The sequence below is a fragment of the Salmo trutta genome, chromosome 21 (assembly GCF_901001165.1).
Source record: "Salmo trutta chromosome 21, fSalTru1.1, whole genome shotgun sequence".
Taxonomy (NCBI): Eukaryota; Metazoa; Chordata; class Actinopteri; order Salmoniformes; family Salmonidae; genus Salmo; species Salmo trutta.
Window position 1 is genome coordinate 36,280,235 of NC_042977.1, and position 25,005 is coordinate 36,305,239.

The 25,005-nt window shown below is 43.9% G+C and overlaps 1 protein-coding gene across 1 annotated transcript in view; it reads left to right on the top strand.

Moving 5' to 3' along the window:
* Positions 1-25,005, top strand: part of LOC115157331 (cadherin-24) — a 220,016-nt gene that overhangs the window by 132,414 nt on the left and 62,597 nt on the right. The window lies entirely within an intron of this gene.

The window sequence follows — 25,005 nt, forward strand, 5'->3', positions numbered from 1 at the left end:
CCTAGCTTGATGAGGGCCACAGAATGCTCCAGAGCGTTCTTCTGGCTTGTTCGTACAGCGCTGTAAAAGTTATGACCGCAGATATCCTTTGTATGACACTAGTGCTGCATAGGGAGACACTTGAGTTTTGAGTGTTGCTAATTCAAACCATGTTCAGGGAACTGTCATTTAGTAATTGGGTCAGTAAACCCATAGAAAATGTGTCCATATCAGTAAACATCATATATAGCAACTCTATTATCGACTAATGTGGTGGTGGCCACCATTGGTAGAATTTCCATCTCATCAGTGCTATACAATAGCAAATAGCAACCCTTTGCTGTACAGTAAACAACATTGCATCTACTGTCTTTCTCAATGTGACATTGAAAAGGCCTTTGTGATTCGACCGCCTCATCATATGCTTGAGGGCTATGTTGTATGGCATTGACAATGTAATCTGACTTAAAAAATAAGCTGATTAATGTATGTTTATGAAGCTGTAATGATGTGAGGAGACGCTACATTTAGCTGACTAATCCTTTTTTATGTGAACATCCTCTTCCCATGTTCTTCTGCGTCACCCAACTCCCATCTCTACTCTACATCTTTCCAATGTGACTACCCAACTCCCATCTCTACTCTGCATCTTTCCAATGTGACCACCCAACTCCCATCTCTCTGCATCTTTCCAATGTGACCACCCAACTCCCATCTCTACTCTGGATCTTTCCAATGTGACTACCCAACTCCCATCTCTACTCTACATCTTTCCAATGTGACCACCCAACTCCCATCTCTACTCTGGATCTTTCCAATGTGACCACCCAACTCCCCTCTCTCTGCATCTTTCCAATGTGACCACCCAACTCCCATCTCTACTCTGGATCTTTCCAATGTGACCACCCAACTCCCATCTCTACTCTGCATCTTTCCAATGTGACCACCCAACTCCCCTCTCTCTGCATCTTTCCAATGTGACCACCCAACTCCCATCTCTACTCTGGATCTTTCCAATGTGACCACCCAACTCCCATCTCTCTGCATCTTTCCAATGTGACCACCCAACTCCCCTCTCTCTGCATCTTTCCAATGTGACCACCCAACTCCCATCTCTCTGCATCTTTCCAATGTGACCACCCAACTCCCCTCTCTCTGCATCTTTCCAATGTGACCACCCAACTCCCCTCTCTCTGCATCTTTCCAATGTGACCACCCAACTCCCATCTCTCTGCATCTTTCCAATGTGACCACCCAACTCCCATCTCTCTGCATCTTTCCAATGTGACCACCCAACTCCCCTCTCTACTCTGCATCTTTCCAATGTGACCACACAACTTCCCTCTACTCTGCATCTTTCCAATGTGACCACCCAACTCCCATCTCTCTGCATCTTTCCAATGTGACCACCCAACTCCCATCTCTCCTCTGGATCTTTCCAATGTGACCACCCAACTCCCATCTCTCTGCATCTTTCCAATGTGACCACCCAACTCCCATCTCTCTGCATCTTTCCAATGTGACCACCCAACTCCCATCTCTCTGCATCTTTCCAATGTGACCACCCAACTCCCCTCTCTCTGCATCTTTCCAATGTGACCACCCAACTCCCATCTCTCTGCATCTTTCCAATGTGACCACCCAACTCCCCTCTCTCTGCATCTTTCCAATGTGACCACCCAACTCCCATCTCTCTGCATCTTTCCAATGTGACCACCCAACTCCCATCTCTACTCTCCATCTTTCCAATGTGACCACCCAACTCCCATCTCTCTGCATCTTTCCAATGGGTGCCTGCCACCCATTGACGTTACTTATCACTGTTGTCCCTCTACATGACATGATGAAGATGGGAAGCTTGTTTGAATGCATGAAAATGATGCCGGAAGGCAAGTTCACTGAGTGTGAAGGAGGGATGGAGGAAGGATGGGAAGAGGAGATGAGGAGGGATGGAGAGAATAGAGTGAGAGAATAAGAACTAAGCAAACTGCCTCGTCGCAGCCATAAGGACAGTTACAATCATGTGAGCCGAAATAATTTAATCTCATTCTGGGTGTGGAAACAGTGCATTGAAACGTTGCTAGTCTTATCTTTGGTTCAGGGCTAGGCTGCAGGCCTCTGGGGCTGCGAAGCGTGGATGGGCCTTGCCATGTGACTGTGGAGACCTGGCTGACTGCTGGGAGGATAATTTATGGACAGCTGATTGGGTTGGCTGGGAGAAGGCAAACACGCACGAAGCACAGTACACACACACATACACACACACACACACACACACACACACACACACACACACACACACACACACACACACACACACACACACACACACACACACACACACAGTACACATACACACATACATATACACAGACAGTACACGCACAGTACACACACAGTACACACAGTACACATACAAACAGTTTACACACAGGGATCCCTCCTGATAGAGAACCCCTCAGGAGGCTATAGTTAACAGTGGGCCATGAAAACGTCCCTGAAATCGCTCCATTGTATCACAACGCACAATTAGGCCCGGGATTGGATTGCATTGCACCAGAGTTTGTAATGTGGCGTGGTGCTGCTTGGATATGCTCCTTAGGGGCGCTGCTTGCCTGCTCTGCCCTGCCTGCGTGGTTATGACTGTTACTGCAGCGGTGGCCCAGAGATTTGACCTGGCACACGGGGGTGTGAGGGAGAGAGACGTAGGGTTGTTAGGGTCGCAGTGCCACTGCCTCCTGGGTACTGGCTGTTTGTTGTGATTATAGGCCTGGGCAGTGAACATTCAGACTGATATACAGACTGTGTTGTGATTATAGGCCTGGGCAGTGAACATTCAGACTGGGGTACATACTGTTTGTTGTGATTATAGGCCTGGGCAGTGAACACTCAGACTGGGGTACATACCGTTTGTTGTGATTATAGGCCTGGGCAGTGAACACTCAGACTGGGCTACATACTGTTTGTTGTGATTATAGGCCTGGGCAGTGAACACTCAGACTGGGGTACATACCGTTTGTTGTGATTATAGGCCTGGGCAGTGAACACTCAGACTGGGCTACATACTGTTTGTTGTGATTATAGGCCTGGGCAGTGAACACTCAGACTGGCATAAAGACTGTCTGGCTGGTTGTATTAGAGCAACAGCAATCCAGCTCTAGTCCCTGTGAGGAATACACTAACAGAACTCTCCTAGATGAGCTTTGTCCTCCACAGACCCCATGCAGCAAAAGAGGCTGTGGGGAGATATTAATCTCTCACAGTAATCGCTACAACACAAGGTAGAATAGACATACATGCCGCTGTGGCTATGGAAGCCACGATGGTCTAAATTCAACATTCTGAGATTTCCAGGACTTCTTGAAAATACAAATGAATCAGAAGAGGAAGAGGGGAGAGAAACATCATTAAAGCCAGAAGTGGCTATTTGTTCCAGCTTTCAGGAACAACCTTGGGCCATCGTCATCGTCCCGTCACCAGTGGTGGAATGAAATCCATCAAGATGTGCCTCCGTGTCCCCCCATTTTCGAGAGTGCGACCTGGGAAAAAAATGCCATGTGATTTTTTGCCTTCCTTGTCATCTAACCTGGCAGTGTGCCCTGACGCAGAATAATAGGAGTTAAAGCCATTCTCATTGTGCAGAGCCATCAGTGGAAGGAAGGCAGAGCGGAGGGGGAGAGCGAAGTGATTTCCATGCTAATGGGAATGTTCCCGGCAGGGCTCTCTCTCTCTCTCTCTCTCTCTCTCTCTCTCTCTCTATTTCTCTCTCTCTCTCTCTCTCTCTCTCTCTATTTCTCTCTCTCTCTCTGTCGGCGTCGATGCAGACGCCTGCCTGATGAGTGTAGCTGCTGGACTGTGAGCGCCACGGGGGGCTTGCCCATCCACGGCTCGGGTGGTGCTTCTGCTGCTGGCTGGCTGGCTGGCTCATGTAGACACTGCCACTCACAGAGGGGGGTAAAGTTAGATAGGGGTGGGTGGTGATGGTGCAGGAGAAGGAGGTAGGGTTAAAATAGAGCCTAGCTTGAAAATGGAACACAGAGAGGATATTAAATGCCCCGGGGGAAGTGTCTAGTTGGTCGAACTTTTGCATTTGCCACTCTTGCCACTGAGGGGATTCAGCAGAGGTTTGGGTGGCTGCCTGGTCATGTCCAACTGAACACGTTCCCTGGGGTCCGCTGCTCAAGTAGCAAGAAGTGGAAATGTGTCTGATCTCCCAGCAGATATGATAAGTGGTGGGTAATAAGGAGCGTTTCAAAGAAACAATCCTGTCCGCTCTCATCTCTTATGTATGAGCCTGGCTGGGATACTGGTTCAATATTATGTAGGTAATACTCCGCGCATAAATCCACATCAACATCCCCCAAAATGCTTGTTTTCTTAAACTAATGCTCACCACTTCAATGTGTATATAGTAGAGTATATTGTCAAATATGGAACTAGCAAATTAATCTGCAACTGAAAGGCTGTTCTGCTGTGCTCTAAATCCAGCTGTTTCAGTGGGTTACAGATGAGTGGTGATGTGAAGTAGTTAGTGGTGAATAAACACAGCCATTAGACTGTTATTATTGGACATGTGGGGAACAGACCTCAGTTGCCCTGCAGTCGCTGAGGAGAGGAGACCTGGAACATTGCGCTAAAGTCCTGTCCAGATTTGTATGTGCCAACTCCTCTGACCCTCGTTGTCAGTTGGCTAAAGCACATACTGTGTCCTGGAATGGGCTATGATGAACAGTGCCTCCAAGGCCAAGAAGAAGCCAGCAGAGAGGAAAGGTCAGGGTCATGTTCAGTTGGCAGGAGAAAATATTTCGAACTCGACCCTGGACTTAACCTTTGACTCTCCCTCCAAGGCCCTGGAGAACTCACTAAGATCATCAGAACATCTCTGCCTTCCATTCTCTCGTCTATACTGTAGTCTACAAAGACCTACTGAACACGGTTCTGAACATTTGAACTGGACCAACCTGTTCTGATTCTCCGCACCTTAGCACACAAAATATTTAAGTGTCAATGAAATGGGTATGGTAATAAGGCGCACTGGTTTGTGTCAAAAACTGCAACGTGGCTGGGTTTTTCATGCTCAACAGTTCTGCGTGTGTATCAAGAATGGTTCACCACCCAAAGGCCATCCAGCCAACTTGACACATCTGTGGGATGCACTGGAGTCAACATGGGCCAGTATCCCTGTGAAAAGCTTTTGCCACCATGTTAGCTAGCTAGCTACATCCAATGTGAAATGGAATTACTATAGTATCCTTAACTAGCATTGCAAAAGTTAATCCATTATTTTAAACATCTCAAAAAAAAAAAAGTTTTTAACCGGTTCCCATGCGTTTAAAATAATGGTTCTGTTTTGGAATAGTATAGATCACTTTCGTTTCCGGTTCGGGTTTTGTTCCTCAAATAATTTTGATATTTTCCGGTTTTTGGTTCTGTTCCCGGAACCGGTTCCAACCCTTGCATATGACAAATGAAAACTTGAAACTATGTACTCTTTCTATCTCCTTCTATCTATCCCCACAGCTCTCTCTTTCTAGTCTTAGCCAACCCAACCCACAGAACATTTTGTATGTTTCTAATAATTCCAATATTGCTAATTAAGTTCCCCGTCCTCAGAATAAGTTCTTATTAAAATAGAGGTGGTTAATATTAGCCTCCTTTTTATCTCCCCATTTCTTTCCTCTTTATTAATATTTCCTCTAAAGTTCAGCGCTTTCTGCTTTAATTACACAGTAAAGGGTCATTCCATGAAATGGGTGCCTTTTTGCACCCCTTTGATATTATAAGTAGAAATTTTGCACCATGAAAAATAGCCTGTTATATTAAAGGAAGTTGTCATGACCCTTGTAAGAGGTCATTTGCCATAGTAGAGCGGTCAGGGCGTGACAGGTGGTTGTGTTGGGTGGTTTTGGGTTTTCTGTTTATATGTGGGGTTTTTCTAGTATTCTATTTCTATGTTTTGTTTTCCAGGTTTTGGCCGGGTATGTTTTCCAATCAGAGGCAGGTGTCTTTTGTTGTCTCTGATTGGAAGCCATACTTAGGCAGCCTGTTTTCCTTTGGGGTTTGTGGGTAGTTGTTTCTGTTTAGTCTAGTGTACCTGACGGGACTGTTGTTGGTCGTTTGTTGCTTTGTTGTTAAAGTGTATTCATTAAAGACAAAGAATGAGTACTATGCACGCTGCGCCTTGGTCTCCATTCAACGACCCCTATGACAGAAGTGCACTTTAAGTGCACCCCCCTAGAGTCTATTGATGCACCGGTGCGTCTTTCTAAGTAGCATAATACAAAAATCCCCATCAAAATCCGTCAGTTTAAAGGTGGACTATTCAGAAATCGCTCCGGCATTTCCTGGTTGCAAAAATTCTAATAGTTTGCCTAATTTCAGTTTATGTGACAAAACAAGCAAGTATAGTGTACAGTAGATAATCATTGTATATACCACTATATATTTATAATATATTTTCCATAACCAAAAGATTGTACTTTTAGCTGTTTGAAGATAGTGTACAAAGCCGAGAGTAAAATATGCAAAAACTAAACTTAAGAATGGGACGCATAGAAATAGCGCACATAGAACATATCTACCGCTTCTTGGACTTGCTTTCATTGAGAATGACAGATCTGTAACACACATTCTATGTGAATTTGGTTGCACCCAAAAAGTTACATATTGTTGTTTGTCACACCAGGAGACATCCCGAAAATCGGTCTTCTCACGAAAATATCTGTAGCATCCAAACGGCCTACAAACTAATATGACTCTATAAAAGGGAATATTCTCATCGAATCCGATGATGTTCTCTGTTTCGCTCTATGAACCCCACAGGTGTCACGGAATTCATCTAAAGGTAAGCCATACAAATTAATGGAAGTATGGAGGTGATTTTGTGCCAACAAAAATAAGGGGTTAAATATGTGTAAACAAAATATATTTCTTGAGCTTTCTTATATCCCCTAGATATAGGACAGACACTTCACAACCCTATTCCTTATTATCATTTTTTGACCCAGTTCAGGAAACTAGGAGTATTTTGCGTGACTTTAAAAAAAATCAAAATGCATTTTTTGGCAGAAATCCCTTCTCGAACTTGTGAACTTTCATGTGCCTTAATAACAAACATGTATGTCATCTGTAAAAATGAATACAATTGTTAAATTACGAGCCTAGATGGTTTAGACACAGAAAAAGTTAGCAACCTTCCCGCTAGCCATGATTGGCTGAGATAACGAGTGGGATGGACAGGCCAAGAGATGAGTTTGGTTTGGTCTGCCTGTCACATGCGTCGAAAGGATTGGACCAAGGCGCAGCGTGTTGAGTGCTCATCTTCCTTTTTTAATGAGAGAACACTTACACAAAATAAACAAATGACAAACAACAGTTCCGTAAGGTACCACGACTATACGAAAAACAACCACCCACAAAACCCAAAGGAAAACAGGCTGCCTAAGTATGGCTTCCAATCAGAGACAACGAAAGACACCTGCCTCTGATTGGAAACCATACTCGGCCAAACCTGGAAAACGAAACATAGAAAATGAAAACTAGTCACTGTAGCCCGGCACGGGCGGAGCGCCGGCACAGGGCGAACTGGGCTGTGCTGGAGAATGAGGGCTGCCGTGCGTAGAGCAGGCGCAGGGTAAGCCGGGCCGAGAAGACGCACTGGAGACCAGATACATTCTGCCGGCGCACTTCTCCCTGGTTGCCGGCCAACTCTCGCACGGCAACGCTGAGGAGCCCGTACTGACCGCACCGGACTGTGCGTGCGTATGGTCGATACAGTGCGCATTTCCGCATAGCTCGGTGCTTTCCTCGTCACCCGCTCCCCACGGTAAGCACGGGGAGTTGGCTCAGGACTCCACCCTGACTCTGCCCAACTTCCTGTGTGCCCCCCCCAACATTTTTGGGGGGCTGCCTCTCGCACTTGCCTCTTGGTTTATACAGCACCTCATAGTAACGCCGCTCTGCCTTCGGTGCCTCAAGTTCCTCCTTCGGTCGGCGATACTCCCTAGCCTGCCTCCAGGGTCCTTTCCCATCTAATATCTCCTCCTACCTCCACAACTCCAAGTACTTCTCCTGTTGCTCCCTTCCATGCTGCTTGGTCCTTCGGGTGGTGGGTGGTTCTGTCACATGCATCGAAAGGATTGGACCAAGGCGCAGCGTGTTGAGTGCTCATCTTCCTTTTATTAATGAGAGAACACTTACACAAAATAAACAAACGACAAACAACAGTTCCGTAAGGTACCACGACTATACGAAAAACAACCACCCACAAAACCCAAAGGAAAACAGGCTGCCTAAGTATGGCTTCCAATCAGAGACAACGAAAGACACCTGCCTCTGATTGGAAACCATACTCGGCCAAACCTGGAAAACGAAACATAGAAAATGAAAACTAGTCACTGTAGCCCGGCACGGGCGGAGCGCCGGCACAGGGCGAACTGGGCTGTGCTGGAGAATGAGGGCTGCCGTGCGTAGAGCAGGCGCAGGGTAAGCCGGGCCGAGAAGACGCACTGGAGACCAGATACATTCTGCCGGCGCACTTCTCCCTGGTTGCCGGCCAACTCTCGCACGGCAACGCTGAGGAGCCCGTACTGACCGCACCGGACTGTGCGTGCGTATGGTCGATACAGTGCGCATTTCCGCATAGCTCGGTGCTTTCCTCGTCACCCGCTCCCCACGGTAAGCACGGGGAGTTGGCTCAGGACTCCACCCTGACTCTGCCCAACTTCCTGTGTGCCCCCCCCAACATTTTTGGGGGGCTGCCTCTCGCACTTGCCTCTTGGTTTATACAGCACCTCATAGTAACGCCGCTCTGCCTTCGGTGCCTCAAGTTCCTCCTTCGGTCGGCGATACTCCCTAGCCTGCCTCCAGGGTCCTTTCCCATCTAATATCTCCTCCTACCTCCACAACTCCAAGTACTTCTCCTGTTGCTCCCTTCCATGCTGCTTGGTCCTTCGGGTGGTGGGTGGTTCTGTCACATGCATCGAAAGGATTGGACCAAGGCGCAGCGTGTTGAGTGCTCATCTTCCTTTTATTAATGAGAGAACACTTACACAAAATAAACAAACGACAAACAACAGTTTCGTAAGGTACCAGGACTATACGAAAAACAACCACCCACAAAACCCAAAGGAAAACAGGCTGCCTAAGTATGGCTTCCAAACAGAGACAACAAAAGGCACCTGCCTCTGATTGGAAACCATACTCAGCCAAACCTGGAAAACGAAATATAGAAAATTAAAACTAGAACACATTCCCCTGGAAACAAACAAACCCCAAAACACACAAAACAACCCCCCTGCCACGCCCTGACCATTCTACTATGGCAAATGACCCTTTTCACTGGTCAGGATGTGACACTGCCATAAAGCTATCTGTCTATTTGAGCTGGTCAGTATGTACTAGGTAATCCTGTCTAACACAGCTTTTTAAAACATGTATTGTGTATTAAAACTGCATAAATGTTGCTCTCCTCTATCTGGAGGACTGAGTTTTGAAGTCAGTGGAATTTGAGTATGATAGCTAAGGAGATTAAGAAAACACCTGTCTCCGGATTACATCTTCAAACTAAGGGCAACCATGGCATCCGACAGGAGATGTGTCCATCCATGGTGTATACGGGTAAGACAGTCTAGCTAGCTGCATTTTCAGATATTACACATTTCTAATTTTGACAGAAAGTGGTTTCATTTCAAGTTGAAGTGTACTGTTAGCTAGCTAATGTTAGCTGACTTGCTCGCTAGCTAACATTATATGTATGATCTTATTATTCGTATCTCAGAGCCATTTGCTTGGCTACTTATACCCTAATATTAGTTAGCTAACATTGAACCTGGTTGGTTATATACCTGCAGATTCATGCAGAGTAGTAACGTCATGAGTTGGGATTATGGTTCATTGTTTAGCTAGCTAGTTAGCTACATGTCTCCACTATGCAAGTAACCATTTCGGGTGTGTTCGATTTCAGAGCGCTCTCGTCTGAGTATGCCAGAGCGCAGAATAACTGATGAATTTACTAACGCTCAACAGCGGTTGAATATGGCCGATGTCGGCAAAAAAGCATAATTAAATTGTTGCCAGCAGCACAGTTACAGTCACCAGTGCTCTAGATAACATGAAAACAACCTAACCAGCTCTGCTAGGGTGAGTAAAATTGTCAGAGTTTGGGTGGGGGCTAAAGCTTAAGAGCATGTGAATAATGCTGAATGGGTGTAGACAGAGAAGAGTTCTCCAGTAGGTACCAAAACATTCAAAGGCCATTTTCTCAAAAGTGAGGTTACAAGTTTATCAACTTTCAAAGCAGAAATACTTCCCCATTGTTCCTCAAATGCAGTGTATGATATACTGTATCATTTTGTAGCTCTGTGTCTCTGCTTTTATCCAATGTAAAAGATACAATTTCAAATTTTGCTACATACGACCGAATCAATGTGGTCAGTCAGATTTATGAATGTGTTATTCAATGCGTTATTTACGGGCTATAGTAGTAAAGGCCCCCAACGGCTTAGACTTTTAATATAGACCACATGGAGAATTAAATAAATAATATTTTTCTATAGGAATAATGGCTTGCTAAAGTGCCAAAATACAGCATTTTGACATGTCCCTCAACCCTGTGTCACTTCTAGGAAGATTTCAACCCACTTAATCCAACAATTTCACAAAGTTTCACCATCATTGTAAAAACCTAGCTATTTTACTGTTTTGACAAAGTTATTTCTGAATATTATTATTTCTATTCATGTGATTAGTCAGTGATGCATTTACGTCTGTCCCTCATTTTATGGCCAACCCTGTTATGCAAACATTTTCCTCCTGTAGAATAATGGACCATTCCATTAAGTTAAATGATTCACAGCAGGTCACATCATTTGGGTCTCCTGATCAGCATGGTGGAAAAGTAAGTAAGTAATCTCTCTTTTTTTGGCCTATTCATAATTGTTTAATCATCTTTGACTGAGGTGGTCAAATTTAAGGCCTTAAAGGCCCAATGCAGCCATTTTTATCTCAATATCAGAACATTTCTGGGTAATAATTAGGTACCTTACCATGATTGTTTTCAACAAAAATGGTGATGTAACCAGGCAGGCCAAAACTCCAGCCCACCAAAGCAGCTATTTCAGGCGGTCTTCTCAAACACCGTTTACACTAAAATGGAATTATCATAATTTTTACAATTTTTACAATATTTCAACCTCATAGAGTGTAAATATATATAACACACAGAAAAATCACGTTTCTGAACATGTCAACCCTGTTCGCTCAATGTTAGGAAAACTTGAATTTGATTACTTTCATTGTGTGTGAACATACAGTACAGTACCAGTCAAAAGTTTGGACATACCAACTCATTCCAGGGATTTTCTTTATTTTTACTATTTTCAACATTGTAGAGTAATAGTGAAGACATCAAAACTATGAAATAAAACATATGGAATCATGTAGTAACCAAAAAAGTGTTAAATGAATCAAAATATATTTTATATTCTTCAAAGTAGCCACCCTTTGCCTTGATGACGGCTTTGCACACTCTTGGCATTCTCTCAACCAGCTTCATGAGGTAGTCAGCTGGAAAGAAAAAGATGGCACCGATAGAGATTTTTTTTAATACCTTTATTTAACTAGGCGAGTTAGTTAACCTGTCTGGGCTAGGGGGCAGTATTTTCACGGCCGGATGAAAAACGTACCCAATTTAAACAGGTTACTATTCTGGCCCAGAAACTAGAATATGCATATTATTAGTAGATATGGATAGAAAACACTCTGAAGTTTCTAAAACTGTTTGAATAGTGTCTGTGAGTATAACAGAACTCATATGGCAGGCAAAAACCTGAGAAAAAGTTAACCAAGAAGTGGAGGATCTGAGAATTGTAGTTCTTCTTTCTAGTCCCTTTCGAATCTACAGTATCCGTGGGGTTACGTTGCACTTCCTAAGGCTTCCATTGGCTGTCTAAAGCCTTCAGAAAGTGGTTTGAGAATTCTCCTGTCACTGGGCAGATAATAGGAGCTCAGTTTCTGAGTGGACTGCCTGGCAACAAAGGGATTGGATATGCGCGGTCACGCGAGCACGCTGTTCCTTCTTTTTCTTCTTGAATGAATACGCTATTGTGCGGTTGGAATATTATCGCAATTTTACGTAAAAAATACCATAAAGATTGATTTTAACCTGTTATGGATAGGGGGCAGTATTTTCACGGCTGGATAAAAAACGTACCCGATTTAATCTGATTATTACTCCTGCCCAGAAACTAGAATATGCATATAATTATTAGCTTTGGATAGAAAACACTCCAAAGTTTCTAAAACTGTTTGAATGGTGTCTGTGAGTATAACAGAACTCATTTGGCAGGCCAAAACATGACAAGATTCTGTTCAGGAAGTACCCTGTCTGACCATTTCTTTCCCTTCTTGATTCTCTCTATCCATTACAAAGGATCTCTGCTGTTACGTGACACTTCCTACGGCTTCCATGGGCCCTCAGAGCCCGGGAAAAAGCTGAATGACGTAATTCAAAGCCCTGGCTTATATATGGATAGAAAACACCCTAACGTTTCTAAAACTGTTTGAATGGTGTCTGTGAGTATAACAGAACTCATTTGGCAGGCAAAAACCTGAGAGATTCCTTTACAGGAAGTGGCCTGTCTGAGCATTTATTTGCTTTCTTTGACATCTCTTCCAAAAACTGAGGATCTCTGCTGTTACGTGACACTTCCCACGTCTCCAATGGGCTCTCAGAGCCCGGGAAAAACCTGAATGACGTAATTCAAAGCCCTGGCTGAAACACACGAGAGCTTTTGCTAAGTGGTCTATCAGCAGACAAAAGGCTTAGGCGCGTGCACTGCCCGCCCCCCCCTTTCTGTTTTTCCCTCTATTTACAGACAGGCAGATTCCCGGTCGGAATATTATCGCTTTTCTACAAGATAAATTGCATAAAAATTGATTTTAAACAGCGGTTGACATGCTTCGAAGTACGGTAATGGAATATTTAGAATTTTTTTGTCACGTTATGCGCCATGCGCACGACCGTGATTTACCATTCTGATAGTGTCTAGAACGCACGAACAAAACGTCGCTGATGGAACATAACGATGGATTATTTGGGACCAAACCTACATTTGTTATTGAAGTAGAAGTCCTGGGAGTGCATTCTGACGAAGAACAAGACCATTTTTCTTATAGTAAATATGATTTTGATGAAGGCTAAACTTGCCGGGTGTCTAAATAGCTAGCCCGTGATGGCTGGGCTATGTACTTAGAATATTGCAAAATGTGCTTCATCCGAAAAGCTATTTTAAAATCGGACATATCGAGTGCATAGAGGAGTTCTGTATCTATAATTCTTAAAATAATTGTTATGCTTTTTGTGAACGTTTATCGTGAGTAATTTAGTAAATTGTTAGTAAATTCCCCGGAAGTTTGTGGGGGTATGCTTTTTCTGAACGTCACATGCTAATGTAAAAAGCTGTTTTTTTATATAAATATGAACTTGATTGAACAGACATGCATGTATTGTATAACATAATGTCCTAGGTGTGTCATCTGATGAAGATCATCAAAGGTTAGTGCTGCATTTAGCTGTGATTTGGGTTTTTGTGACATTATATGCTAGCTTGAAAAATGGGTGTCTGATTATTTCTGGCTGGGTACTCTGCTGACATAATCTAATGTTCTGCTTTCGTTGTAAAGCCTTTTTGAAATCGGACAGTGTGGTTAGATTAACGAGAGTCTTGTCTTTAAATAGCTGTAAAATAGTCATATGTTTGAGAAATTGAAGTAATAGCATTTCAAAGGTTTTGAAAATCGCGCCACAGGATTCAGCTGGCTGTTACGTAGGTGGGACGATTTGGTGCCACCTAGCCCAGAGAGGCTAACATAGAAAATACTAAACTAGAAAGAACATAGAAATACAAAAACATAGAACATAACCCAAAACCTGGAAATAATAAATCAAACACCCTTCTAAACAAACCACCACCCCGAACCACATAAAACAAATACCCTCTGCCACGTCCTGACCAAACTACAATCACAAATAACCCCTATACTGGTCAGGACGTGACAGATAGAAAACACTCTGAAGTTTCTAAAACTGTTTGAATGATGTCTGTGAGTATAACAGAACTCATATGGCAGGCAAAACCCTGAGAAGAATCCAACCAGGAAGTGCGAAATCTGAGGCTGTAGTTTTTTCAAGTGATTGCCTATCTAACACACAGTGACTTAGGGTTCATTTTGCACTTCCTAAGGCTTCCACTAGATGTCAACAGTCTTTAGAAAGTTGTTTGAGGCTTCTATGGTGAACAGAGAGCGAACAAAGGAAGTTAGAAGTTGTTGACTCAGGAAAGGATATGAGTTCATTGGCGTGCATTCACATGAGCGGTGGCTGTATTCCATTACATTTTTCAAGACATTGGAATCGTCCGGTTGGAATATTATTGAAGTTTTATGTTAAAAAGGCCCTAAAGATTGATGCTATACATCGTTTGACATGTTTCTACGAACATAAATCTAACTTTTTTTTACTTTTCTTCGTGAAATTTTCCTACATTTGGAGTAGCTTACTGAACGCGCAAACAACAAGGAGGTATTTGGACATAAATTATGGACTTTATCGAACAAAACAACATTTATTGTGGACCTGGGACTCCTGGGAGTGCATTCTGATGAAGATCATCAAAGGTAAGTGAATATTTATAATGCTATTTATGATTTTAGATGACTCCAAAATGGCGGGTATCTGTATTGCCTGCTGTTGTTTTCTGAGCGCCGTACTCAGATTATTGCAAAGTGTGCTTTCCCCGTGAAGCTTTTTTGAAATCTGTCACAGTGTCACAGTATCTAACGAGGGTGGCGCCCCTCCTCGGTCGGGCGGCGCTCGCCGGTCGTCGTCGCCGGCCTATTAGCTGCCACCGATCGTTGTTTCTGTGTCTGTTGGTTTTGTCTGTCTATCCCGCACCTGTTTTGTGTTTGTCATTAGTGGGGGGGTATTTAATGTGTATTTTCAGTTGGGGTTCTCGTGCGGGATTGTTCATTTGTTCACGAAGGACAGTTGTATTGTATCCGATTGAGAAGTCATTATATTGCCGGGCTGCGCCCCGCGCGCTGTTTGTTTTTTCAGTGCGCTTCTTTGTTTTTTTTTGTTGAGAAAAGTGTTTTCTCCTGGCGGACTTCGCTACACGCCCTGTGCCCAACGGCAATTACGACTGGTATTTCTTATTAAAACTCAGTTGCTCCGGCCCTCTGTCTCCTGCTCCTGATTTCACATATCTACTGGTCCTAGACGCTCGTGACACACAGCAGTTGCATTAAGGAGATGTTTATCTATAATTCTTTGAATAACAGTTTAATATTTTATCAACGTTTATGATGAGTATTTCTATAAATTAATGTGCTCATTCACCGGAGGATTTTGAAGGAAAAACATTTCTGAACATTACGGGCCAATGTAAAATGTTTTTTTTTTATATAAATATGAACTTTATCGAGCAAAACATACATGTATTGTGTAACATGAAGTCCTATGAGTGCCATCTGATGAAGATCATCAAAGGTTAGTGCTTAATTTTAGCTGTATTTCTGGTTTTTGTGACGCCTCTTCTTGCTTGGAAAATGGCTGTGTGGCTTTTCTTGTTTAGGGTGTGTCCTAACATAATCTAATGTTTTGCTTTCGCCGTAAAGCCTTTTTGAAATCAGACAATGTGGTTGGATTAACGAGAGTCTTATCTATAAAATGGTGTATAATACTTGTATGTGTGAGAAATTTGAATTATGAGATTTTGGTTGTTTTGAATTTGCCGCCCTGCTATTTCACTGGCTGTTGAATAGTGTGCCCCGCAGGTGGGACGGTCACGTCCCACATACCCAAGAGAGGTTAACAAAGCTAATCTGAGAACAAGGCTACCTAAATTCTCTCAGCATATCGATTGTACTACACGAGCGAGTAACACACTCGACCACAGCTACTCTATCTTCTGCGATGCATACAAGGCCCTCCCCCGTCCTCCTTTTGGCAAATCTGACTTTGACTCCATCTTGTTGCTCCCCTCCTATAGGCAGAAACTAAAACAGGAAATGCCCGTGCTTAGGTCTATCCAATGCTGGTCTGACCGATCAGATTCCACGCTTCAAGATTGCTTCGATCACATGGACTTGGGATATGTTCCGGGTAGCCGCAGACAATAACATTGACGTATACGTTGACTCGGTAAGCGAGTTTATAAGGAAGTGTATAGGAGATGTTGTACCCACTGTGACTACTAAAACCTTTCCTAACCAGAAACTGTGGATTGATGGCAGCATTCACGCAAAACTGAAAGCACGTTCCATCGCATTTAATTATGGCAAGGCGACTGGAAACATGGCAGAATACACACAGTGTAGTTATTCCCTACATTAGGCAATCAAACAAGCAAAGCGTCAGTATAGAGATAAAGTGGAGTCGCAATTCAACAGATCAAACACGAGACATATGTGGCAGGGTCTACAGACAATCACGGATTACAAAAAGAAAACCAGCCCCGTCGCGGACATCGACTTCTTGCTCCCAGACAAATTAAACAACTTCTTTGCGCGCTTTGAGGACAATACAGTGCCACCAACACGGCCGCTACCAAAGACTGTGGGCTCTCCTTCTCCATGGCCGACATGAGTAAAACATTTAAACGTGTTAACCCTCGCAAGGCTGCCGGCCCAGACGGCATCCCTAGCCGCGTTGTCAATGCATGCGCAGATCAGCTGGCTGGTGTATTTATGGACATATTCAATCAAGCCCAGTCCCAGTCTGCTGTCCCCACATGATTTATGATGGCCACCATTGTTCCTGTTCCCAAGAAAGCTAAGGTAACTGAACTAAATGACTATCAACGCGCAGCACTCACTTCTGTCATCATGAAGTGCTTTGAGAAACTAGTCAAGCATCATATCACCTCCACCCTATCTGATACCCTAGACCCACTCCAATTTGCTTACCGCCCCAATAGGTCCGGTAAGCAATCGCCATCACACTGCACACTGCCCTATCCCATCTGGACAAGAGGAATACAGTTCATTGACTACAGCTCAGCATTCAACACCATAGTACCCTCCAAACTCATCATTAAGCTTGAGACCCTGGGTCTCAACTCCGCCCTGTGCAACTAGGTCCTGGACTTCCTGACGGGCCGCCCCCAAGTGGTGAGGGTAGGAAACAACATCTCCACTCCGCTGATCCTCAACACTGGGGCCCCACAAGGGTGCATTCTCAGTCCTCTCCTGTACTCCCTGTTCACCTATGACTGCGTGCCATGCACGCCTCCAACTCAATCATCAAGTTTGCAGACAACACTACAGTGGTAGGCTTGATTACCAACAACGACAAGACAGCGTACAAGGAGGAGGTGAGGGCCCTATGAGTGTGGTGTCAGGAAAATAACCTCTCACTCAATGTCAGCAAAACAAATGAGATGATCGTGGACTTCAGGAAACAGTAAAGGGAGCACCCCCCTATCCACATCCACGGGACAAGCAGTGGAGGTGGAAAGTTTTAAGTTCCTCTCTGTACATATCAATGACAAACTGAAATGGTCTACACACACAGACAGTGTGGTGAGGAAGGCGCAATAGCGCCTCTTCAACCTCAGGAGGCTGAAAAAATCTGGCTTGTCACCGAAAACACTCACTAACTTTTACAGATGCACAATTGAGAGCATCCTGATGGGCTGTATCACCGCCTGCTACACTCGCAATAACATCTGCTAACCATGTGTATGTGACCAATAAAATTTGATTTGATTTCAAATAGCAGGTGTGCCTTGTTAAAAGTTAATTTGTGGAATTTCTTTCCTTCGTAATGCGTTTGAGACAATCAGTTGTGTTGTGACAAGGTAGGGGGCTATACGGAAGATAGCCCTATTTGGTAAAAGACAAAGTCCATATCATGGCAAGAACACCTCAAATAAGCAAAGAGAAATGACAGTCCATCATTACTTTAAGACATGAAGGTCAGTCAATCTGGAAAATCTGGGACTGGTCACCTCCTCCTAATCATTACAGCATTAATGTAGAGGTCCATCCATTTATGTAGAGAACCATCCATTCATGTAGAGGCCCATCCATTCATGTAGAGGGCCATCCATTAATGTAGAGGGCCATCCATTAATGTAGAGGTCCATCCATTCATGTAGAGGGCCGTCCATTAATGTAGAGGGCCATCCATTCATGTAGAGGGCCATCCATTAATGTAGAGGTCCATCCATTCATGTAGAGGTCCGTCCATTAATGTAGAGGGCCATCCATTCATGTAGAGGTCCGTCCATTAATGTAGAGGGCCATCCATTCATGTAGAGGGCCATCCATTAATGTAGAGGTCCATCCATTCATGTAGAGGTCCGTCCATTAATGTAGAGGGCCATCCATTCATGTAGAGGTCCGTCCATTAATGTAGAGGGCCATCCATTCATGTAGAGGCCCATCCATTCATGTAGAGGTCCGTCCATTAATGTAGAGGGCCATCCATTCATGTAGAGGGCCATCCATTCATGTAGAGGCCCATCCATTCATGTAGAGGCCCGTCCATTCATGAGGTAAATACAGTATGTAATATTAACCCTGTCTCTCTAAGTGTGGCAGTAATGTAGTGGAGGACTCATTCATCCTGCAGGCACTCTATTTTAATCCTTTGTTGTCTGGTCCTGCAGTGTTAGGGTGGTGCTGTGATGTCCAGTTAGTCTGTCAGATAGCCTAGTCTCTCTCTCTCTCTCTCTCTCTCTCTCTCTCTCTCTCTCTCTCTCTCTCTCGTAGGCTACTAATGTTTATGCCTAAATCTCTTCTCGCGCTCACCCACCCCTTCTCTCTCTCGCTGTCCTCTTCCCTTAAGCCTCATCCACTATAAGTGCTTGTGTGATGGACTCTTACTAAATGGATGCAGATTGTATTCAGGCTATTTTCAACCAGTGCATGTGCTTCAGCCAGCTAGACACTTTTTTAATGACTCTCCTAACTCAACGCATTCCCACCCTTCAGAAGAAACAGAAAGCCTCCTCCTCATATAAGACAGGTCCTACTCCTCTTTTTCTCCCCCTGTCTCTCGGACCTCTCCTCTCCAAGAGTTATTACCACTGTATCCATCCCTGCAGTGAGTCACTACTCCCTGTGTCCTCTTCTCTCTTTTTATTACTACTGTATCCAGCCTTGCAGTGAGTCACTACTCCCTGTGTCCTCTTCTCTCTTTTTATTACTACTGTATCCAGCCCTGCAGTGAGTCACTACTCCCTGCTGTTGTCAGTATGTAGTTCAAGGAAGCAGGAGAGGTAGAGTCAAGCGCAGAAGACAGTAAATTCTTGAACACACTTTTAATCCGTATGCACAAAACAAGGAAAGTCCCAACACGGCAGGGCAGGACGCCAAACAGACACCAAGCTCCAAACCCTTATTAGATGTCCAAAAATAGGGACGCAGCCCATAAATACCTCTGTGATGAAAAAACACAAACAATCACAGGCAGAGGAAAAAAACCACACGTTTCCTCAAGTTTCCCCAAACCTGACTAGGAACATAATCACGCACAAACACAGACATACCTCGCTAGACTAAATAACCCCCCCTACTAATTACTAAACCAAAACAGGTGCGTGCCTACCTAGACCTAACCAACAGAAAGTGAAACAAAGGATCGATGGCAGCTAGTAGGCCGGCGACGACGACCGCCGAGCGCCGCCCGGTCGAGGAGGGGCGCCACCATCCGTCGGTGTCGTGACAGCTGTCCTCTTCTCTCTTTTTATTACTACTGTATCCAGCCCTGCAGTGAGTCACTACTCCCTGTGTCCTCTTCTCTCTTTTTATTACTACTGTATCCAGCCCTGCAGTGAGTCACTACTCCCTGTGTCCTCTTCTCTCTTTTTATTACTACTGTATCCAGCCCTGCAGTGAGTCACTAATCCCTGTGTCCTCTTCTCTCTTTTTATTACTACTGTATCCAGCCCTGCAGTGAGTCACTACTCCCTGTGTCCTCTTCTCTCTTTTTATTACTACTGTATCCAGCCCTGCAGTGAGTCACTACTCCCTGTGTCCTCTTCTCTCTTTTTATTACTACTGTATCCAGCCCTGCAGTGAGTCACTACTCCCTGTGTCCTCTTCTCTCTTTTTATTACTACTGTATCCAGCCCTGCAGTGAGTCACTACTCCCTGTGTCCTCTTCTCTCTTTTTATTACTACTGTATCCAGCCCTGCATTGAGTCACTACTCCCTGTGTCCTCTTCTCTCTTTTTATTACTACTGTATCCAGCCCTGCAGTCACTACTCCCTGCTGTCCTCTTCTCTCTTTTTATTACTACTGTATCCAGCCCTGCAGTGAATCACTACTCCCTGCTGTCCTGTCCTGTCTTCTCTCTTTTCTTTTTCATTTCACGGAATTCACAACCCGTGTCTATTTTACTACTAGTCACCTCCTCTCTCCTTATCTTTCTTTCACTCCCATTCCTCATCCTCTTCCCTCCATCCTCCTCATCCTCCTGTCTCAGTGTGATGTCGCTCTTGAGGTCTTATTTACAGGAATAAACCTGTATTAAACTACAGCCGCCCCTAATTAACTCCCACTGGCTGTCACTTCACTAATCTCCCCATCAACCGTGGCCCGTTTCCACCAATTACCACGCTTTACCTGGGAACCCTGACCAATCGCGGTGTCCGTAAGTGAACCATAGTATAGTGAAGTAGTCTGAGAAAAAAATAAATACAAATGTTCTCCTGTGAGGTGAGGGGGATGATGGTGAGGAGCAGAAGGTGTCTGTTGGAAGTGGGTTTGAGCAGAGCACAGTGAAGGACTTCGATTCTCTCTCCTGAGCACAATTACCAGGGCCTGGTGGGGAGCGCTTTATCAGAGAGGCTTAGGACATTGAGCCTGTGTCCCCATCCCTGGAGGCTGCTGGGGTGAGAACGGCTCATAATAATGGCCGGAACGAAGCAAATGGAATGGCATCAAACACCTGAAACCCATGTGTTTGATGTATTTGATACCATTCCACTAACTCCGCTCCAGTCCTTACCACAAGCCTGTTCTCCCCAATTAAGGTGCCACCAACCTCCTTTGGTCCCCATGCTGTTTCACCACAGCACACCATAATGGCCAGAGCCAGGAGAATAAAGACCAGGGGAGATCACATGTTCTGTTCCTTCCTGTCGTTAAGAGGGCTTGATTTTCCTGTTTCAAGTGATGTGTAATTATTGTTGCGTTGGCATCCTGTCCTTTATAATTTGGAGCTATTATTTCCACTCTGTGTCCCTCTCGCCTGGTCCAGCGGATATGATGAATGATTTCTGTTGCCAGTTTCACTATACATGGTGAGAGGAAAGCTGATAATGACTACTTTACCATCACCATCACACCTCCCCCCATTCACTCAAGCACTTCTACAGCTGTGTGTGTGTGTGTGTGTGTGTGTGTGTGTGTGTGTGTGTGTGTGTGTGTGTGTGTGTGTGTATCACTGCTCTTGTGTAACATAGCTTTTCTGAGATGTACGATTGCCTTCAAGTAGTATATCGACATACAGACAACTGTTCAAGTTTTGTATGTTAATGAGAGAGAGAGATTTTCTCATCTGTAGAATGTATCTATTTTGGGGTGTCATTAGTAATAGGATTTTTCTGTGGGCTGGTCTGAGTCGTTTTCATTCTGGTGCCCAGTGTCCCAGACGGTTGATTCATAGTCATGGCACATAAGGTGATATGTAATGTTGATTCACTGGCACATGTCCCCTTCAGGAGGCAGGCCCATGCCTTGGCCCAGAGTCTTGTGGGCATAAGCATGCTGAGTTTCATGTTTCACTGCCTTAGAGGATGAATTGTACATTATATACATGGTTTGTTCTTTCTTTATTACAATACAACGAATAGGTATTTATTATTCATAGCCTGTATCTTTTTGCTGACATAGTGCCCAGCCAACCCCACAGGACACCACACCCACACACAGAAGGGACAGAAGTTTTTCCTGACCAACATGATGAGGAAACAGCAAAAAACATGGGTTTTTGTGGTCAGGAAAAATGATAGGATTGGGATAGGACAAGCTGTTCCTAAATCAGTTGTTAAGCAAAGACAGCTGCTAGAGTGCATGAAGAAGGTGGTCATTGCATGGACCATATGATCAAAGAGTAGGTGAAGGACCAGAGAGAGTCGTTTTCTCTCAAGGGCCACTACAGTCCCCTGAAGGACCACTAAGGGCCCCAGCTGATGCTCTTGGATGTTGTACTGCCTCCCCCCATAGTCCTCATGTTTGTAGTAGAACATAAACACGATTTTTGCTTTCGCCTAATCTTTAAAGTGATGGCTAACATCATATTCTCCCATAATTCATCCTTTGTATCGATTGGATTCAACCTTTTTCCTGTGTTTTGTTGTGAAGGATAACATCCTTATCTAAAGAACAGGACAGCACTCTGTTGAATAAACTTAAATGTACATATTTTTATTGCCGCTCGAACGCTTTGCGTATGAGCCCTTCTTCAGCGTGCAAAGGCAATGGCAATCAATGTCACGACAGCAGTACCACACAGGTTAAGGCGTATTGGCCCAATCAAGAGATCCCAGCAGAGGGAGCTGTGGGGGAAACATGGAAATGAAATAAAAATAACAATATACTGTAACTATAAACACACAATACAGACACATTATGATGTCATTGCCTAAATGTGTGGCCTACATATTTATAACCTACTACAAATAGCAAAACAAGAAAAAGATCATTCCTCATCGAGGCCTGCTGGGGCAAGAGTGCTCAAGCAGTCTATCCAATATGTCTCTCTTTGGAGAAGTAATTTATTTCTATCTCTCCCGTACGTGGCTCCTTCCCCAATTCAATGCTCATATAACGCAAGGCACTTAGTTTATGATTATGGCTATTGAAATGCCTGGCAACAGGGGATTTTTCATCATGGTTGCAAATGGAGCACTTACAGTTGAAGTCGGAAGTTTACATACACTTAGGCTGGAGTCATTAAAACTCGTTGTTCAACCACTCCACAAATTTCTTGTTAACAAACTATAGTTTTGGCAAGTCGGTTAGGACATATACTTTGTGTATGACACAAGTAATTTTTCCAACAACTTTTTACAGACAGATTATTTCACTTATAACTCACTGTATCACAATTCCAGTGGGTCAGCAGTTTACATACACTAAGTTGACTGTACCTTTAAACAGCTTGGAAAATTCCAGAAAATGATGTCATGGTTTTAGAAGCTTCTGATAGGCTAATTGATCAAATTTGAGCCAACTGGAGGTGTACCTGTGGATGTATTTCAAGGCCTACCTTCAAACTCAGTGCCTCTTTGCTTGACATCATGGGAAAATCCAAAGGAATCAGCCAAGACCTCAGAAAAAATTGTATACCTCCACAAATATAGGATCTTCCTTGGGAGCAATTTCCAAATGCCTGAAGGTACCACGTTCATCTGTACAAACAATAGTACGCAAGTATTAACACCATGGGACCACGCAGCCATCATATTGCTGCGTGGTCTGTTCTGTCTCCTAGAGATGAACGTACTTTGGTGCGAAAAGTGCAAATCAATCCCAGAACAACAGCAAAGGACCTTGTGAAGATGCTGGATGAAACAGGTACACAAGTATCTATATCCACAGTAAAACGAGTCCTATATCGACCTAACCTGAAAGGCTGCTCTGCGAGGAAGAAGCCATTGCTCCAAAACTGCCATAAAAAAGCCAGACTACGGTTTGCAACTGCACATAGGGACAAAGATTGTACTTTTTGGTGAAATGTCTGATGAAACAAAAATAGAACTGTTTGGCCATAATGACCAGGGACTGGTGCACTTCACAAAATAGATGGCATCATGAGGTAGGAAAATTATGTGGATATATTGAAGCAACATCTCAAGACATCAGTCAGGAAGTTAAAGCTTGGTCGCAAATGGGTCTCCCAAATGGACAATGACCCCAAGCATACTTCCAAAGTTGTGGCAAAATGGATTAAGGACAACAAAGTCAAGGTATTGGCGTGGCCATCACAAAGCACTGACCTCAATCCTATAGAACATTTGTGGGCAGAACTGAAAAAGCGTGTGCAAGCAAGGATGCCTACAAACCTGACTCAGTTACACCAGCTCTGTCAGGAGTAATGGGCCAACTTATTGTGGGAAGCTTGTGGAAAGCTACCCAAAATGTTTGACCCAAGTTAAACAATTTAAAGGCAATGCTAATTGAGTGTATGTAAACTTCTGACCCACTGGGAATGTGATGAAAAAAATAAAAGCTGAAATAAATAATTCTCTCTACTATTATTCTGACATTTCACATTCTTAAAATAAATTGGTGATCCTAACGGACCTAAAACAGGAAATTTTTACTAGGATTAAATGTCAGGAATTGTGAAAAACTGAGTTTAAATGTATTTGGCTAAGGTGAACGTAAAACTTCAGACTTCAACTGTATGCTCACATATCCTTGTCTTAAGTCCACATTTGGTCTTACCCACAAAGTCGAGCACATTGTTTATCTTTTCATAACGTCCTTATCTAACTTTTGTCTTATTCTGATGTGGGTGGATAAATCCTTTATCTTACTCCTTGTGTGTTTGACATAGTCGTGATGTTGTCTGGCTGAATTGCTGGCTATCATTTTTACTGTCACGAAGCACCGCTTACAATGTTATTCTGTCTGAGCCCCGGTGTTTATCTGATTTTTCCACCAATAGCTAGTTGTACTGTAGATAGCTGCTCTGCGTAATGGGCACGTACATTTTGTGTGTGTAAGGCAAAAAGAGCTATCTTTCTTTCTCCCCACCTCCCTCGAACTTGTCACTTGAGTCAGTGGTCCGTATGCAGTAAACGACTGAAGTGAAGTTTAAGGAATGGACTGTGTGTGAGCAATACAAAGTTGTGACTGAGTTAGCTCCTGTACTGCTCTTTTCCAGACAGAGAGTGAGTCATGGGATCGGTGTATTTCACGGTAATATAAACTGTAGCTCCAGCAAAAGGGTATTTTAATGTGGTGATTTAATGTGAAGAGCACTAAAAGGTAAAGGCCCCTGCATG